This window comes from Lepeophtheirus salmonis, chromosome 1 (genome assembly GCF_016086655.4).
Source record: "Lepeophtheirus salmonis chromosome 1, UVic_Lsal_1.4, whole genome shotgun sequence".
NCBI lineage: Eukaryota > Metazoa > Arthropoda > Copepoda > Siphonostomatoida > Caligidae > Lepeophtheirus > Lepeophtheirus salmonis.
In genome coordinates this window covers 25,807,653-25,827,528 of record NC_052131.2, presented here as the reverse complement: position 1 = coordinate 25,827,528, position 19,876 = coordinate 25,807,653, and the positions used below count along the sequence as shown (strand labels likewise).

Below are 19,876 nucleotides of genomic sequence, written 5' to 3'. Positions count from 1 at the left end.
TATAACTTAGGGGGTATACAACAAAAAACGGAAAATCAACCAGGTAATCCCTACATTTTGAAAAATATTGAAGGAAAGAGCAGCTTCCCTCTGACGACTTTTTCATTAGATTAGCTGCAAGCTGCTGTAAAATATCCATAGCTATTCAAACATTATATTTTTAAGAAAAAAAAATTATAAATTTAAATTTGAAATATTAAATCGTTTGACAAAAATTTATTAATTTGAAATATTAAATTGTTTGAATTTTTTTTTCTTCAAAAATCCATACTTATTTACAAAAAGTTTAATTTTTTAAAAAATATTTCAAATATTAAATTTTTTTCATTTTGAAAAAAAAAAAACTTCTTGTTAATGTCGAAAATTCCTTCATTTGGACGGGGGGCTACAACCCCTCGAGCCACCCCCTTCAGGAGCCCCTGCTATAGGTAGGAATTAAGGAATTACTCCGATGTCGATTCCCTCAATTTTACTCTCAGTCTAACATGTTAACTTACACTAATATTCTTTCACAACAAAGCCATCATTCATTAGATCATAAGAATAATAATAATAGCTTGGCAGAATATAAAAACCTGTTTTGGTTACAACTACAAAAATATTGCACTCGTCTAATGTCATATTTTTACGACTATTTTTATTTTATAGTTTTACTTTATTTTTTACCCCTCCGTTATTGAACATCCTTTTTATAAAGGAAAATATTACAAGTTAAAAACTAAACATATTTTATGTCATTATAAACTGTCGAAAGATTTTAATTATCATTTTTTTCACTATTCCATTCATTTTGCACTCGTAAATATCAATTTAAATTGCTAAAAATACTTGTATAAAACATGGATCAAAAATAAATCCTTCTTTTAAAATAATCTTCACAAAATGAATTTGGGGTTTTAACAATAGATAGCTTGTTACTATTACATTAAAAATATTGAATCATATTTTTGAGTAAAAATTCTTAGAAATATGCAATTCTTTATGCAAGTTTTGGGGATCATATATTTACTCATCAGTTTTAATGAGGTAGCGTGTATTATATAAAACCATTGCAAAAATAATAAAGGTCCTCACAATGAAAAAAGAAAATATAAAAACTCCTTTTTAGCGTAACAGTTTATTGATTTCACTCAGCCTCCATAAAATATGGTTTAATATACGAATAAATCCTTACCGAGGCATAATCAAGATAAATAGAAAATTGCATGTAATCTGATTTAATGTTTCAAGTGCATACTGCAAAATATTGGTGATAAAATGAAGATTCTAATGAATAGGAAGCATTTTTATAAATTTGGGGATATATAATATCCCAGTTCCCTAACAGAGGGTTAAAATAATTATTTGGTCCGTCATCGTGGTTGGCCTTAATAATTACATAGCGGATCAATTAGGAGGGGGTGGGGGAGGGGAGTTTAATACAAATTAATTGAAGACAATAATCAAATTTATCTAAAGCGCAGAATCAAAAACTGTTTTCAGTTTTTCTCTCAGTCACCTGAATTCAAAGATATCTGGATTTAGAGTAATTATATTATCAGTCAGAGTCATTTTTTACCCTTAAAACAATAGACAGCTATGACAAAAATCATAGCTTAATTTATAGAAAAATATTGAAAGTATAATGTAAAGAAATACTTATTTAAAAAATATGCATTTCCAAAGACTTTTGTTCCATTTTGTAGTGATTCCATTTTTTATGGGGGTGTATTAGCAAATATTATCATCATATTTTTTCAATTTCAATGCCAATTTCATTACGTCATGCCTTTGATTAGGAAAATGGAGGCAATCGAAGAAAGATACATACAACTTGATCTCCATCTCAAGATATGTTCGAATTTAGATTCCGAATTCCACGAGGTATGCGGGTAGAAGTATTCATCTGAGGAAAACTACCAGACCTCATAAGGGTGTAGAGTGGATTCCTTCCTTGAGAATGATTACCAAGATCGAAACATTCACGATGAGTGGATAATTTTAATATATCTCAAATTTGGGTCACTAAGAAAATACACTATAGAACAAAATCCAGGGAGATGTATATATGTTAATGTTATACATGGATTATTTTTCTATAATATAAGCTATGATGTTTGTCATGACTATGTATTATAAATAAGTTTTAAGGGTCTAAAGAAGAGTGTCGTTTTTCATAATTTTTCTGACTAATGATCGAGACTTATCGAGTACAGAACAAAAAACAGAATCAACAAAAACCTTTTTACTAACAAAACAAAACCACACTTTTATATCAGTTTTAATAATTATACTTTCAATTTGGGGATAGTTTGGAGGGTAAAAAAGGACTCTGAACGAGAATAGTTCATAATTATTAAAAGCCCAGATATTTCAGAATTCCGATGACTGAGAGAAAAACTCAAATCCATTTTTGATTTTGTGCTCAAAGATAGATTTCTTTTTTTGGGTTGAATTTATTAGTACAAAATTAATGTTTTCCTTTGTTATTATAGGCTGACTTGTTTCGATAATTGCATTTTTTTCCTTGCAACACCTTGAATGTGCTTCAATTTAAAAAAATAAAGAAAAAAGTTATATGTATTTTGATTGATTAAGGCATATTTTAATGATGCTTGATCTGACATGCATTTATGTACTTATATCTACGTACATAATATTCGCATGCAAAAAAAATATATAGTCAAATAATATAAGAAATGAGGAATGAATATTTAAAATTCAAATTTTTATCTCAGGCATTATTATTTAAGCGAACTAACTTTTAAAACAAATAAATACATATTGCATAAAGTCCTTGTCTAAAAATATAATTATCTTGAATATTATGTACACACGTCAAATGTCTACTTTTATCTCTTTTATAAAGATAAAAGGAACCCAAGGTTGGGAGATTATTGAAAGTTATTAATATCTAAAATATTAATATAACTGTGGAATGATGTGGCACAGAATTTGTATTAAAATAGTCAAAAATTACAACATGAATCCATGGATCAAACATGTGATATTCAATTATTGCATCCTCGTCACCCCACGCATTGTAAATCCTTTCTTTAAAATTATTCATTTCACTTTTTTGGTTGCAACTTGTACAACTTGTGCTTATACAAGTTACAACTTGTACAAATTGCAACTAGTACACAATATATGTATATATAATAAACATATTTATATATATACAAAATTATATTATGGTGTTGATAATTTTTGGGGCTAATCCCCTAAAGGATGGAAGCTAGCAACGCCCCTACATCTAGTTATGTAAATGCCCCAGTTCCTACTACGCGACTGCTGAAACCCCAAATGTAAGTGACAACATCATTTTGCATTTTTTTTTTACTCAAGAAGGGCATGGGAATGTGTCCACCTTGTTAATAGTTATTTTTTAACTAATTTTTTATGTATAATACATATTGGTTTTGTGGCTTGTCAATAGTAAAAAAAGATCACATTATTTGTTTCTTTACAATACATGGAGGCAAGGCACTCCCCTATCCATTTCTCAAATTTAGGTTAATACCTTCTTCTCCTCTCCCCCCTTTAAACACCCTAAAAGAGGCCATTTTTAAAAGGTATTACATATGTAAAATATATATTATGTACGTTTCTATTTTTCCAAAAAAACAAACCTTGTTTGTTCATTATGCACATTTAAATATTAGGATGGATCATAGCAGTCTATAAAATAAAGAATATATCAATAGCGAAATTAGTGACAATGCGTCAATAAAATATAGGGTTCACGTTCGATTAAGTGAAAAAAGGCCAAAAAAAGATAAAAATTACTTTTCTCAAAAACTATAAGATATGTCGGATTTATATAAGTATATAAAATATTGATATACAGTGTGCGAGGGAAAATTGTGGAATTTTTGATAACAAACACATAGTTTAAACTTTTACAAAAATGAAAAGGAGAGTAATATTGGAACTTGATTAAATACTTTTTATTGATTCATCTATCTATTTTTCAAAATGATTTCCTTTGGCTACAACTAAAGGACTCTAGGGAAAGAGCGGTCAAGAGAAAAATAAACAATTCAACCTAAAAACAAGGAAGAATATGTTCCCAATACCACCCTATATTATCGTGTTATTCTTGTGACGCAGTTGCCTTTATTCTTCTCTTTTCACTGTGGGAAGACGGCCTGTTCAAACTGGTTGCGTGTCTGGAGGAACATGTTGCAGCTTCTAATTTTAAGCCAATCAGAATTGATAACTACTAAATCCTATATTCCTTGCCTTGATTGTCCACTCTTTGCCTAGAGTCCTTTAGCTATAACCATGACTACAACCTGGGCCTACAGGGGTCTCAGATATTTTTGATGAAAGCTTCGGACATAGCCACCCTGTGCTGCTTGATGAAGGCAATGAGGTCATCCAAATTTTGGAGGGAAGTAGTACGGGCTATTTTCTCGAAAACAACCATAATGGCATAGTCCAAGGGGAACCGTCTAAGGAGAAGGGTGTCCAAACCGACGTTTTTCTTTAACCAAGTTAACAATTTCTGGCCTTTCTCGATTTGGTTAGCCTTGGTCCCTGGAAAAAGTAATGCCAATGACGTCGTATATATAAGGCCTTCCCCAATTCTTCACATACCTCCTAAGTCCAATAACCTGACATTGAGAAAGCTAGCATGCTGCTTCATCGACTGAGCTAGACTTCTAGACATAACTGTGTCCATGTACTTTATTATCCAAATTTTCCAGCCTCTACCACTTCAAGAGGTCCTCTCAAGGCTCTGACCTGAAGCCAACATACTTTTAATCTTGTAAGCAAGGCACCAGGAGCACCGACTTCATGATTTCCTTGACACTCACTTGTGTGTGGAGCAAATCAGCCACCCTTTGCCTTTTCGTCTCTATGCTTACAACTATTGATTTTTAAAAGTTTTTATTTTATTTTGTTTACTAACCCGATAATATTCAAAATAAAGTATTCCGGATTAATTTAAAATCAATTTCACGATTTAACCTAACACACTATAGACTTACAAAATAATTTCTGTTTCATAGTAACTTTACTATATCGGCTATAAAAGTCTTTAATGGATCTGTAAAGTTATACATAAAATAAAAGAAAATAAAACTATTCTTTGTGGCTGTTTTGTTAAACTGCCTACAGCTCCTTCAATAAGTTAGATACATACCCCAAACATTTTTCTAATAAAAACGTTGATATGTCGGTTAACATATTATATTCCATGATTATGAACGTATCACATGGAGCACATATGAACTTTTGTAATAAAACTACAATAGTCAATATAAGTATAGACTATATGTATGTAAATATAACTTTATAATAGAAAAACGATCAAAAAACTACAAAATATCAATTACAGACTATATAATCACTGATTAATCTAATCCAAATACCGACTCAATTTTAAGCGTAATTTGATCTCTAAGCGTAAATATCTAAATACATTAATGTATTTAAGATTAAGAAGTGCATTAGGACATTATCAATGTATGTAAGTATCTGAGATACTTCCGAATATATTTTTTAAATTAATTCTTAAACATAAATAACTAAGCAAAGTAAGTTTTCATCCATTTGAATAATTAAACAAAAAGCAAGCTGGGAAAAATGGTTTTAAATAAAGAGTGTGGCCGCATAATTTCCTTTTTTTTATTGCGTGGTTTATCAGGCTGTAAAAGAAGTACAGGAGTTAGGGGCGTTTCCAGGGGTAGACTAGAGGAGCCTATAGCCCCTCCCCCCAAAAAAATTAAGGAATTTTCTTTTCATTCTAGAATATTTTATATTTTCCAAAAAAACAAAAATCTTTGGGCAGCTGTGGATTTTTGAAATTAAAATTAGGAAATTTTTTCATAAAAATTTTATATTTTCCGAATAACAATTTTTTTCCCCTAATAAATTTAATTTTTAGGGATTAGCTATGGATTTTTGAAATTTTTGTGAATAACAGGATTTTTTAAATATTTTTCCTCAAATATAAATTTTGAAATATTTTCTCAAAAATTGAACTTTTCGAGAATACCCGTGGTTTTTTTAAGTTTTTTTACAAAAACAATAATTTTTAGAGAATAACTTTTGATTGTTGATATTTTTTTCCAAAAAAGTAGATTTTTTGATGGTAGTACTGAATTTTTGAAATTTTTTTCTTATAAATATTAGATATTTTCCTCAAAAAAAAATAATTTTTCAGATTAGGTATGGATTTTGAACTTTTCATGACAAAAATTTATTTTTTAAAGAATCTCAATGGATTTAAATAAAAAAAAATAATATTTCAAATTTTTCTACAAAATTTTTTGATTTATTTTTCTTTAAAATTTATTTTAAGGGAAATAGCTATGTTTTTTTAAGAGCTTATATGAATAGCTGTAGATTTCTGGAATATTTTTCTTAAAAAATTAACATTTGAATTTTTTTTTCTAAAAAATTAATGTTTGGTGAATAGCTTTGGATTTTTGACATTTTTTCCAAAACATTTAGTATTTGAAATGTTTCTCCTAAAAATTTAATTTTGAGAATATCTATGGTTTTTCGAAGAAAAATAATTCTTAGAGAATAGCTATGGATTTTTGCAATTTTTTACAAAAATTGAATTTTTGTAGATAGTTGTGTATTTCTAAAAAAAAATTTTTCAAAAAATACTAATTTTGGGTTTTGTAAAAAAAATCTATAATCCTGCGGACGCCCCTGGAGATGGGCTTGGCTTCATTCTAGGTGTGAGATACTAAAGTTTTCTCAAAAATACAACTATTGTATTTTATTGGTGTAATGAGGATCGTACGTTTGTCGCAGAAAAGGAATAGTGCAAAATATGGTTTGACATAATATTTGATTATATTTAATTAATTGCTCCAGAGATTTATTGATGCAATTTATGAAAATCCGTTAATTTCTTTAATTTCCTAAATACAAAAAATGAATTTTTTCAATTAATCTTCATAATTTGAAATTTGTAATATTCTTTGAATGTAAATACCTCCACCGATAATGATGCCAAATAAATAAAGACAAATGTATCAAATTCTGTGTCCTGTACAAATTCTGTACAATACGGTTGGTTAAAAACGCATAGTTATGACCGGATTTTCCAGGAATAACCAACACTTTAAGGACCTTTATGGAATTGACAATAACGAAATATATAATCTTCCACAATTATAATAAAACCATATTGGAAATTAAATTCAGCATCTTTTTGCATTCAATAACTATTCTTCTAAAACCTTTAATGGAAAGGTATTTAAAAATAAATAAAATAACGAGAATATTAAATGATATAAAAACATCGAAAGAAGTTTTGTTCATACTATGAGCATGCGGGGGCTGTCACCTATCTGATATGATTATCAAAACTTTAAATGTTTACCATCAGTTGGTTTTTTCTGGAATCGGGGTTAGAAATATAATGTAGAATTTGCGATTTCGATTCTGATTTATTACTGGCATATAACTATTTATTAACTTTATAGGTTAGAAAAAAAAACATAGCCTTCTCCAAAATTAAAGAATTTTTGCCTTTTTCAAGATAATTGAATATTTGAAATTTAATTAATTTTTTCCCCCAAATAATTTAACTTCCTGTGAATAACTATGTATTTTTAAATTTTTATTTTTAGAACACATGGGAATGTTTTGAAAATTTTTCTCAATATTTGTGGATTTTTGAAAAAAATAGTTAAATATTATAATGTACAGTTAATATTTCAAATTTAATTCTTCAAAATTTTAATTTTTGGATTCTTGTCAAAAATAAAGAATCATAATTGGAATCGGCATTAGTAATTTTATTAGAATCTAATCAGAATCTCCATTGACAATTTTTTTAGTGGGGGGAGGGGGGGAATCTTTCTATCACTGCTTATTATATGTATTTTTTATTTTTATGTGTCAGATCTTTTTAAATATATAGGATAATTGCGCAGTGAATACTAATTATATCCTCCCCCCTTCTTCAAGTAGCTAGTTAGATATATCCCAAGGGATAATTATAGGTAATAGGCATACTAACTATCTTAGTACATATGATTCGAAATATGGAAAATTCAATATTCACTCTATAGAATTATTGAGAAAAAAAATTACATTTTAACATATTTTTAAAATAATTTTATTTACATATAGAGTATTGGTTTTTTACTCACAGTAGAAATTATTCAATTAGATATCTATAATTTTAATGGCAATATGTTATTTGCCTGAACGTTTGCAAACTATATTACAAAAAAAAAAAAAAAAAAAAAAAAAAAAAACTAACTAACTGAAAGTTATTAACAAAAGAAAAGAAATTAATTGTAGAGATAATTTTCTCCTCTTTATTAATGTTTATTATAGGTAGATGACGCCATTGTAGTTTTAGTAAGTAGATGATTATTTTTCGTTTCATGTGATAAAAAAAATATTTATATTAAAGGAGTATTGCCATGGTTTTGTTATTTATTAGTACACTCATCATGATGGTTTTTATAATCATACAATTCTGACAATATTTACTAGAATTTTTAATTGATAAATATCAAATTAATAAAAAATAGAATAAATTATTTTGCATGAAGTTTTCATCAGCCGTAGTGAGGGATTAATCAAACATGATAATTTTTAATCGTGAAATAGACGTTTTAAATCAAAATAAATTCTAAAGGTTACAACATCTGGAAAATACCAACTACGATAACATTAATTTCAATTTTTTTTTTTCTTGTAAAATAACCTTAATACCCAATTTATTCATTTGCAGGCGAATAAAAAAAAATGTAATGACACTCGATGAGAGGAATATAAGTAATATATATATGCAATACGAGTGCATTTTATAATTTAAAACTTCCAAACGACGAAATTAACAAATTTTCAACTCTACTTAAACCACTTTTTTTTCTCAATGCCTACTTAAAGATATTTTCAATTAATTTAAAAAAAAATCATTAAATAGATAATTAAAGAAAAAAATCCTGACGCAGTATGTATTTGTATATTTATGTATCATAAAAAGTTTTTGGCCTTCACACTCAATGCCAAGGCCCTGACAAACAAGTAACAAAAATACATACATATAAAAAAATGGCATTTACAACATTTGTGTTGTTGACTTAAAAAATCCTTGAACGTCCAACAAACAATGACTGCATTGACCTATTCAAAAGCTCCGGATTGTTATATATGTCTTATACCAGGGGTTTCAAATATTAAATCCACAGTTCGGGTATGACAATTTATAAAAGGATACAGTGCTTTCAAGTGAGGTCAGCATAGTGGATGGCGGTCATTTTGGGGTCCTAAATCACTCGAGTTTCCATAAGAATTAAAACCCTATTTTCATAAATATCCAGGAAAATATTCAACGATTGAATGTCAAAATGTGACACACGAATAAAAGGATTTAAACCTAACAGCCTATCAAAATATTATCCCTTTATTTCCTAGTTTTAATATAAATTTGACCCTATAATGTATTAAAATATGTTTTTCCATAATTTTGACGATAAATTAGCTATTACGACGGAAATAATAAAGTATTTTTTTCTGATTATCCTACTTTTCTCGTCACTAATCGTTCAAATAAATAATTGTGCAATTATTGCCATTTTTAGCCATTTTCTGTACTTATTACTTTTATTTAATTAAAATATCAGTGTTAATCCTCAGTATAGAGGTGTATTCAATGTAATATTATTAAATTCATGAAAATAAATTTCTCCGAAGATTAATTGTAAATTTGTCCATTTCATGAAGTAAAAATTTAAATCCCAAAGATGGCGTCGCCTTCAATTATGATGCAATTAATAATGTCAGTGAAATAATTTATATTAGAAAATACTTCATTCTTAATTTTCATTGGTCTGCTTTAATGTGATAAAACTATGACTATTTGGTAAAAATTTCTAAAAGTTGAGTTATTACTCATTTATTCATGTTCAACTAATCCTGAACAGTAAGGTAAAATAATTTTTTTACTGATTCTACTATTGTGGCTTTGATCAATGTGATATTGTTATTAATATAAATATTTTATTTACTATTTAAAAAAAATAAATCCTTCCTTTCTGTAACAATTTTGATGTGTCTAGAAAAGACAATTTATTGAAAAGCAGCGCTTTATGGATGAAATTTAATTTTTTATAATTGCTTAGCTTAATTAAGATTCAAGAGGGAAAAATTAAGTGGACACACCAGCTTTATACTTACAAATAAGATTAATAATTTAATTACAAACATTAAAGTCCATCTCATAGATTTATTAATGATTAGATAGTCGTTTTTAATTGCTAAAGCAAATGAAACAACTTGAGATCTTCAATTTTTGCAAATAAATCCAACGAATATCGTAAATTTTGAAAAATTGTTAGACAATATCATCAAATAATTTTATATATAAATGGAGTCCTTTCATTTTTTAATATGACCGTTTGTAAGACAAATCAGAATATATTTGGATGACCGTTTTTAACTCGAGAAGACATTTATTATATTTTCAATTTTATTTTGTACAATTGATTTCGAATTAATATTACGTTTCATATCACCGGATCAAATGGGATAAATTTAGAAAGTCCAATTTTTGAATATTTTTTGTTGGATTAACATATTTAGAAGCAATTGATTAATTACTTGATGTATTCAAATCGAATTCAGATCATTTTATGTGCCAAACATTTGTTAATCAAATAGATATCACTGGATAGAAAAACTAATTTTCTATGGACTATTAAAAATATATATATACATATATATATAATAATTTTTGTCTTCATTCATAATAGACTCACGGATTAATATACAGTTCCCTATTTTTACATGTATTTCTTGTAATGAGTGATTATTCAATTACAACAACACACAAAAAGTTACTTATTTAGCTCCAATCATCACTCATTCAACTGACACTTATCCTATTTCCTTACAAATTCATTTCAATACTAATTCTAATAAATTAATAATAGAGATATCTCAAATTTTTAAAAGATTAATGAATTAATGTAACTTTACGGCCCCTTTTAGGGACGTAAAAGGCCCCATATCAATAATTGCCATAAAAAAATGCTCCAAATCTTAACAACTTTTCATTATTATATATTTTAGCCTCTAACCACCTCCTTGGGATTTACAACAATCCACTCTTCCATCCTTAATTGCTAACTTTTTTTCGCCCTATAAATAAAGGTCAAAAAATTAATTTCTATGGCTATTTTAAAGATATTTTGCGAAGAAATCGGCAAATTTTATCTAATCAGGTTACTAAAAACGCATCCAAGTATTCATTTGCCAAATTTCAAAATGATTGGTTGACCTATTGACTAGTTTCCCCATAAAGAAATAATCTGTGATCTAAAATTGACGATTTTTATTAATATAGAGATATGAAAAAAACAACCTTTTTGTTTTAATTAAAAGAATGATTATCTTGCCAAAAAATGAAAGAATTCAATAAAGAATGCACATGGTATGGATGGTTCATTCAAACACTATATTTTCTCACTAATTTAATTAATTCATATAAAGTTACCTAATTCAATAAATAATTCCGCTCTTACCCATTTTAAGAGATGTACTCTACATAAAAAGATTATATAAATACTTTTTTTTTGTCGAATCACCACAGCAATACTTTTTTTTGGTTTTGTTTTACAGAAAATATATTCTTTTTTTTGTCTAGATGTTCACTCTCAACTTTCTATATCAACACTGAATGGAATATACATACAAGAAAAGAAATCTTCTTCATTGATATGAATGAGTAAGAAAAGCCGGCCGGGAGGGAGTCTTCCAGAGAAGAGAGAGCGCGTTTAGAAACATAATATTATTGTTGGTTATTTTTTTACGTCATAGGGAAGAAGGGGTGAGTAAAAGAAGAAAAAATATAATAAACACATACATAATTCCCTTTTTTTTCTCCAAGAGAAAAAAAATATACGCAAAATGATTTTTTTTGACAAATTTATTATGGAATTCCCTCCTCCATCTTTTAAAATTATGATTTGCATATATTGAATATTTTCTTTATTCGCATATTTTATGTGCATATATATATATTTATATTTCTAGCGTTATTCTCTCGTCTTTATAAATTTTTTCTTCTGTTTAAAACAATGTTTACTAAAGCATGAAAATAATTCTCTTATGATCGTCGAATCCTGCCATAATCTGAGAGGGATTTAACTTTTACAAGATGTATAATGTATACATTAGTGCTGCGAATTGGTCGGGTTCGATTTTAAGTGGTAATCGGTATACATACATCGTCATATCAGACTGTAATTGCAATGAAATTGTGGATTAACTACATTAGTGTTGCGAATCGGTCCGGTTTGATCTTAAGTGGTAATCGGTATACATCGTGATATCAGACTGTAATGCAATGAAATTGTGGACCGTAGGGTGGCCGGGGATATACTTAAATGACTTTTATGCTAATTTATGGCATATATCAACACTTTTTCCCGTTGGCTAAAGTAAAATAATTTTATTTTTCTTTCTGCTAGCCAAGTTTCTTTCAGATAGCTGAAAAAATGACTTCACATGAACAAAATCGGAAAATCATTGGCACTTTCCTTCAAGCTTAAACGCACAAATAGGAGATTGGAACCATTACTAGGTTGTCACTAATCTCTTTGCCGTAAAAAGGTGGTCGTAGAATAACAATATACAATACATCCTGACTCCATTATGGTCTTCGGGGTCATCTGTAAAGAGAGGAAGAGACTACATTTTACACAGTCAATCGACACGGAGGCATACTACCAGGTGCATATGTGCAATTTATTTTCTTGATATAAAGTCAATTACCCCAAGAGGGATTATTCATGGCAGAATAATGGAGCTCTTTGCCACACAGAGAAAAAAACTAAAGCTCAAATGGCCAATTAATGCCCCTCAGACTCCAGACGCTAACCCTTTAGACTGTTAGTGGTGGATAATCGCGGAGAGCAAGTCCAATAGCACCCAAAAATAACAGCATTTACTCCTTCAGTCAGCTCATGGATCGGAGGCATGGGAAGTTAGTTCCTTGAAGATATTGCCTGAGCTTTTTCCCTCATTTTGGAAACGTGTTGAGGCTGACCCTGCATCCGAGGGAAAATACTTTAAACACCTCAAATAGTAGATATTGAACTCTCAATTTACCAAATTTCTATTCAAAAGTTATATTTTTTGGTCTCAATCGCTTTTCCCCCCTTCTCCTGATTTATGAGGTGTACAAATTGTGCTGTACTTCACATTTTTGTGACCCAATGAACAATTCATCTCTAGAATAGGCCTATACCGAATTTTAAATGAGACCAATCAAACCAATATTTCCGTAAGACCTATCCAGCCCAATTTTTGCTTTGAGGCCCGATTTAGAAACAATTTTTTTGTTGAGGTCGGTCTGAGATTTTCAGACCAATACCCAACACTAGTATACATTGATTTTGTATGTATATTTTTGAGTAGGTTTGTAAATATTTTATTTAACATTATCTTATATCTATATATGTATTTTTTTTTCTACTTAATTCAAAAACAGTTTATTTCTCACGACGTTTGAATTTACCATGAGAAGAAAATCTTTTTTTTTTTCATTCAATGGTACGTTTTCCTATTATTATTGTATTGTTTGTTTGTTTGGAAAAGATAGTGAGTCCCGTAATTATGAGGCTGAATTATATATTATTTATATTTAACCAACGTATCATTAATTCTCCAAAGCTGAGAGAAAATATAAAAATACTGTGTTTAGTTTGACTTCCATCAGTCCAGGATATGTTATGAAATCATCCATTGTGAAGGCACAATAATAAATTTTTTGGTTTGTAGCACTAATATTTTTTAACAGCTCTTGAAAACAAAAAAAACCCGGACTGTTCAGGGTATTACTGTCAATTATTTTGCCGTGTAACAGTATACAAATATATTTACCATAAAAAAAGAAGTAATAATCAAGTTTACTACCAAAAATCTTCCCCCTGTTTTATAGTTACATGTGGCCATTTTACATTTAAAAAATATCGCTTGTCGTCATTTTTACTTAAAAAATATTACAATAAAATCAATATTTCTTTCAACATTTACCCATAAAATTAATTAACACCTATCGGAGTACAAAAAATCAGTTGTTTATACAGCAATAAATTAGGTAGTAATCTTTGAAAATGATTCACTACAAGTTCGTACTCGAATAATTATTATATTGTAGGATTTACATTATTTTAATTCTCAGCTAGTGCAAGGTTTTTGTGGGGGCCTTGCTCCTCAATATTTTTTTTTCTAGTATTAGTATTCATTACTACCTCAATGAAATTCTTGCAAATGTCCTTGTTTATTATACCCTCCTCCCTCGTTACAGCTGATTGTAGCTGATCTAATGAAACATCATGACAGCTAAACAGCTCTCCTTCAAAATATTTTTTAAATCGTCAGGCCTATCATACTGATTTTCGGTTTCCTGTTTCAAAAAGACTCGATCACCTCTCACTAGGGCCTCAAGGCGCGAAACTTTTTTAAGAAGAGAAAGTGTCATTTTGGGACCTCCACACATATTTGGCCCTCTAACTCTCCAATATGAATCTCAAAGATACGAAGATATATGAATGCCCGCAGATACTTAAGGCCTCATATCGAGCGAATGACTGGCAAAAATGGCAAACACATTTAATGATTTATTTTTTGTATTATTATAAATTGTAAATAAAATTCCAAACCTCTACTTCCTTCCCTTATTGATTAGGAAGGGAGGTAAAGGTAGTACGGATTTATTTGAACGACCATGTATATCAATACACACTTTGGACAGCAAATTATCAGAGGTTTTGATATTCAATAAGGTTCTTTTTTGACACTGATAAAATGGAAGAAGGTAGGTTAAATAGGTGGTGTGCAATAGAAGAGACTCGAAGATCCATAGTTTTGAGAATTTACAATTCTCAAATTTCAGAGAAATATTGGTTAAAATCATTATAAACATATAATAAAGAAGTTTTATATGACATCATCAATTGTATAATAAACTAAAAGTGAGGACATTTTGGAGACATGGTGGCTAAATTATTTATTAAATACAGTGATCCCCAAAAAAATTAAAAAAAAATCCTCTTATGCTCTAAAATTGAAAAAGAATAATTAATGGTTTATATATCTATAAATATTTAGTGTTACCATCCTTATTGCAGATTTAGTCATCTCGGCTTCCTCCAAGATGTCTGACTACTATATTCATGATGTCACGTACTCATGTTCACTTTTAAATTCATTCTGTAATTATCTTATGAAGAATTTGTTATTATTGCTCATATTTAATTTTTTTAGGTGTTGTTGCTAACATTCTATAATGTTCAATAATAGTATCTTAATTCATTGAAGATGCTAGAATGCTTAACCCATTATCTATATCAAACAAGCTCATAATTTTATTAATACATAATGTCAAGGCAACATTAATCAATCAGACTTAACACCATAATGAGATGGGTAATTTGAATAATCAATTTAAACCCCATGCACAAAACTGCGTAGTCTCTGTAGAAATTATTGACAACACATGTCAACAACAACAACAACACAAGCCTTTTATACTGTATATTCAAATCTAGCAGTACTTGAAGAGCTGATACCGGATCTGTAATTAGTTTTTAATCCATTTTTGATTTGTGATTTGTAAGTAATTTTACCCTTTTATAGGTTTGAGCCACCCTTTGATTATGGAAAAAATCAATTTTATCTCTATAAAAGTTAATTATCCTTTTGCCAAATTAAAGAAGATTTCAAATATATACTTATACTTTATATGTGATCATCCAATTCTGAGAATATTTAGTTTAAAGGTTAAAAAAACACCATACTTTAAGGATTTTGTTTGAAAAGTAATACATCTTTGATTTTAAATTGTTTTTACGCAAAATAAACTAATTTGAAGTTTCAATAACTAAAGTGGCATTGGCATATGGGTATTTGGATCTAAATGGTTTAGATCTACTACAATATTGATTTGCTTTCAATTTTATTGAGTATATAATGAATAAGAAGTTTATTAAATAATATATAAATTTCATTTGACTTCCGTTTATACTTGGATATATTTTTTTTTTCAGTATAATATTGCTATCATGGAATTAAAAAAAAATCATTGTTTAACTAAGATAAGTTTCTGCATAAAAAACAACCAAATAATCTTTGCTTAATGATATTCTAACTTTAAATGTTTTGAATAAAGTCCTTTGGCGTAAAAAAATATGAAAAAATCTGTCGAATTATTCCTTTTCAAAGAAAATCCTTAAAATATTGAGTTTTTTTAACCTTTATATTACATTTTTTCATGATTTGATCATCACATATCAAATATATGTCATGTTTGAAATTAACATAGGATTTTATTAAAATGTAATTTACTTTTATATGAACTATTCATTCAAAAAAATCAGAAATTGAAAATTCTTATAAAGCAAAATTTTATTCGATCAACCTTTTTATGTGTTCATGAATAGTTCGTCAAGTATTACTATAATTAAAAATGAAATTTAATGAAAAAGTAAGATTTTGTTGGCTTGTGTTATGATTTACTTAAATTTACGTCATAGCATTTGCCTCGTTTATTCAATTGATTATATAAAATAGTTCACTAGTACAGGGTAATATTTATTTAAATTAATGTTAAAATTAAAAAAGTCACTTCACCAAGAACAAAAAACGATCTAGCTTTTATATTTAAAAAAAAATATATTTCATTCATAAAAAAACAACCTGTTACTTAAGCAATAAAAAAAATGAAGATATTTTCTATATAAAAGGCCATGAATTAAACAAAATATGTCATTTGAATGAAAAAACCGTCGCTACTACAAAAAAAATAAATAAATGGACTTTGTATTTTATTTTCTGAAAAATGTCATCAAATCATTTAAAAAGATGTGTAAAAATAGCAAATCTGTGACAAAAAATGGACATCTTACTTTATTTCCTAAAAAAAAAATGTTTATTTTAGAAAGAGTTAATCAATTAATTAAAAAAGGTCATTTGAAAAAAAACACCTTGTCATTTAAACAATAAAAAATGAGCGTTCAATTTTTTTTCTAAAAGAAATGCATCTTCTAAAGAAGATCATCAAATCATTAAAAAGGTCATAAAAAACAGTCACATCAACAATAAAAAAAAGTTAATCAGGATTCGAAATTAGGTTCAAATTTATAAAAAATAACCCCACTGTTATCTTTGTCCTAAGTACCACTCCAGTTCAAACAGGCCCTCGATGAGACACACTCTTTCCAATAGGGAATGCAATGAGCAATACTAATTAAAATATTTTTTTGTGCATTGTAGAATCCTCCAACATATACTTGAGGCGTAAATGGAAATATGAGTCATACATATTCTAGCACAAATTATGATGATTCAATATCAAATAGAATCATCAAAGCCCAAATTTTTCATCTCTATTTTTCAATGTCATATCTGCCTTTTTAAATTAAATAATGACCTCATTTTCATACATAAACGAAGTGTTTCTTACTCATTCACAGCCCCATAAAGACATTTGCCAATTAATTTAATTACATTTATACTACATATATGGAAGTTTCTTTGTGATTCGAATTGAGGCCTTCTACAAAATCAAAGTGAGGCAGTTTTTATTCTCCCTCTACTGTAAAAAAAACTCGACTATTTGAAGCTGGCAATTGAACAGAAGCGGCCACCATTGTTGAATAAGGTACAACAAGACATTAATGCCAAGTTCTAACTATATTTGACGACACGCCAGAAGCTCCAGGAGCTACGACGGGAAGTTCTTATGCATCCACCCTACAGTCTGCACCTGACAAAAAGTGATTACTACCTGCTTCTTTCCATGGCAAACGCGATTGGGGGTACAAATTTGTACTCGATAGAGGCTTGTGAAAATTGTTTTTCCGAGTTTTTACAAGGGTTACAACGAGAAGGGTAATATGAAATTGGATTTTTGTTGGTAACTAGTTATCGAACATCGAGGCGAATACTTGTCTTAAATCAGATGATTCTAACACTTCTTATAAAGCATTGAATTAAATTGGAAAATACAAAATTACTTTTTACACAGCCTATTATTAAACGTTGAAACTTTTTGCACCAATTATGGAACCTTTAAAACTTATGAATAACCTTGTTTATACAAAGTGAGAAGATAGGGAAGATGTATTTGTGCATGTACTTTGTAAATGATCCTTAACCTATGCAAGAGAGGATATCTCACGTATGGATTTATACCGAATAACACAATGTCTTGAATCAACTCTAGCTTCAGAGGATTGAGCTCAAAGCGGGAGGAGGTCCACATTGAGACAGGCAATAAGTAAGCCATATTGTTGCTCTAAAAGTATTCTATCTTTTTTGCTGTAATACCATTTCAACACTTTTCCCATCTTTAATAAACTTCTTGGTCCTTTAGGCAGTCACCTTAGAGATGCCAACGGTCTCTACAGCCATCTTGGTACTGCCACCAGTACATAGCTTTTCGTCCTTCAAAAAGATATTCTTTACTTTAATCATCTCAATTTCTCATCCTAATTCAATTATATATGTCTTTGGCTACTGAAACAGTTGCAACATTTGATCGAATGTATTGAAACCCGATTTGTGTAAAAACTACTGACTGGAATACTCTCTGAATTTAACTAAGTAATATCAAGCATGTGTATTTCCGTATGTTGTGTCTAAAGTCCGTATACGGAAAGTTCCCCGCGCTCTTTTTCATACTCAGAAAGTTCATCTCCCTCTTGTAATCAAAAGGGAAATTCCTCCTCAATGATACAAATATTTAGAATATATCTTTATGAAAAAAATTAAATCAGATAAAGTATTTTATACTACTTTTCAATAGTAAGATTTAAGCATTACATATACTTACTATCTGTAATGTATTCGTATCTCCTTCCCTCTGATTCTCTTATTTCTTGTATTTTCTTGTATATATATATATATATTTGTAAAGTACTCTCTTTACCTCCTTATAAGTATAAATAGCAATGCAATCTATATATATATATCAGAGTTGTGTTTTGTATTAATAAGAATATGATTGTCCCTATTAAAAAATCTTTGTGTTATTCCTCCACGTCTTTCCTCTCCTCAGTTCTCTCGGTCTTCCTGGATTCCTCTGTATAAATAGTTTGTGTCTCCTCAACCTCGTCAAAACACAACACTATCCTACTAAAGAAGGCATTGGGTAAATTGTACGTGGCAGTTGGCTAAATTAATGTATAACTAGAGTTGAGTAGTTTGTAATCAAACAAGAGGAGAAGGTGAGAACGATACATATGGAACAGCTGAATTAAGACCCCTGTTAATATCAACAGCTTGTTATATAATTTTGGAAGGGAGAAAATGAATTTCTGTTATGTAGAGTAGAACCTCCTACATATAAAATTGCATTACTAGAGGGAAAATATGATTACTATATTTAAATTGATATGTAATTATTTTATTATGTATTTTTAAAACAATTTGCACCAAATATAGGGAAGAATGCATACATTATGGGAACAATTTAACATCACACTGACCTATTAAATTGTGAACAAAAAATAAGAGTGAGTGCACGCAATAACCGTTTTTCCTTGACTAATTTTAAAAATTAGTTTTTTCATAGAAACTTCTCAACTCTAATCATAATTCATATGAATTTACAGTATGTGTTTAGTTTTGAATAGACTATTAACGCTGGTATGTAAAAATGAATTAACTCTTGCAGGCATTCTGTACGTAGTATCATGTTCTATAAGTAAGCCCTCTAGAGGCTAATTTACTCATCATGCATCAGTCCATCACATAATATATTTTTTTTCAATCTTCTACTATCATTGATGACAGAACGCGTTTTATGAATTGATATTAGTAGTTGTGTGTGAGTGTGCTCATGAAAAAAGATGAAAGAGTTATAGTGATGATGTCTGAGGGAGTTATTTTCTATATTATT

General features: G+C 28.9%; 1 protein-coding gene across 6 annotated transcripts in view; it reads right to left on the bottom strand.

Moving 5' to 3' along the window:
- LOC121122282 (protein unzipped) overlaps window positions 1-19,876 on the bottom strand; it is a 301,683-nt gene that overhangs the window by 14,485 nt on the left and 267,322 nt on the right. Inside the window, exon 1 of one of the 6 annotated variants that reach the window (XM_040717270.2) lies at window positions 11,493-11,660. The exons of 3 other annotated variants lie outside the window; for them this stretch is intronic. The gene's annotated coding sequence lies outside the window, so the exon portion shown is untranslated. Of the gene's footprint in view, window positions 1-11,051; window positions 11,111-11,464; window positions 11,661-19,876 lie in introns of those variants that run through there. 2 more of the 6 variants (XM_040717278.2, XM_071890019.1) reach the window with 2 other exon arrangements.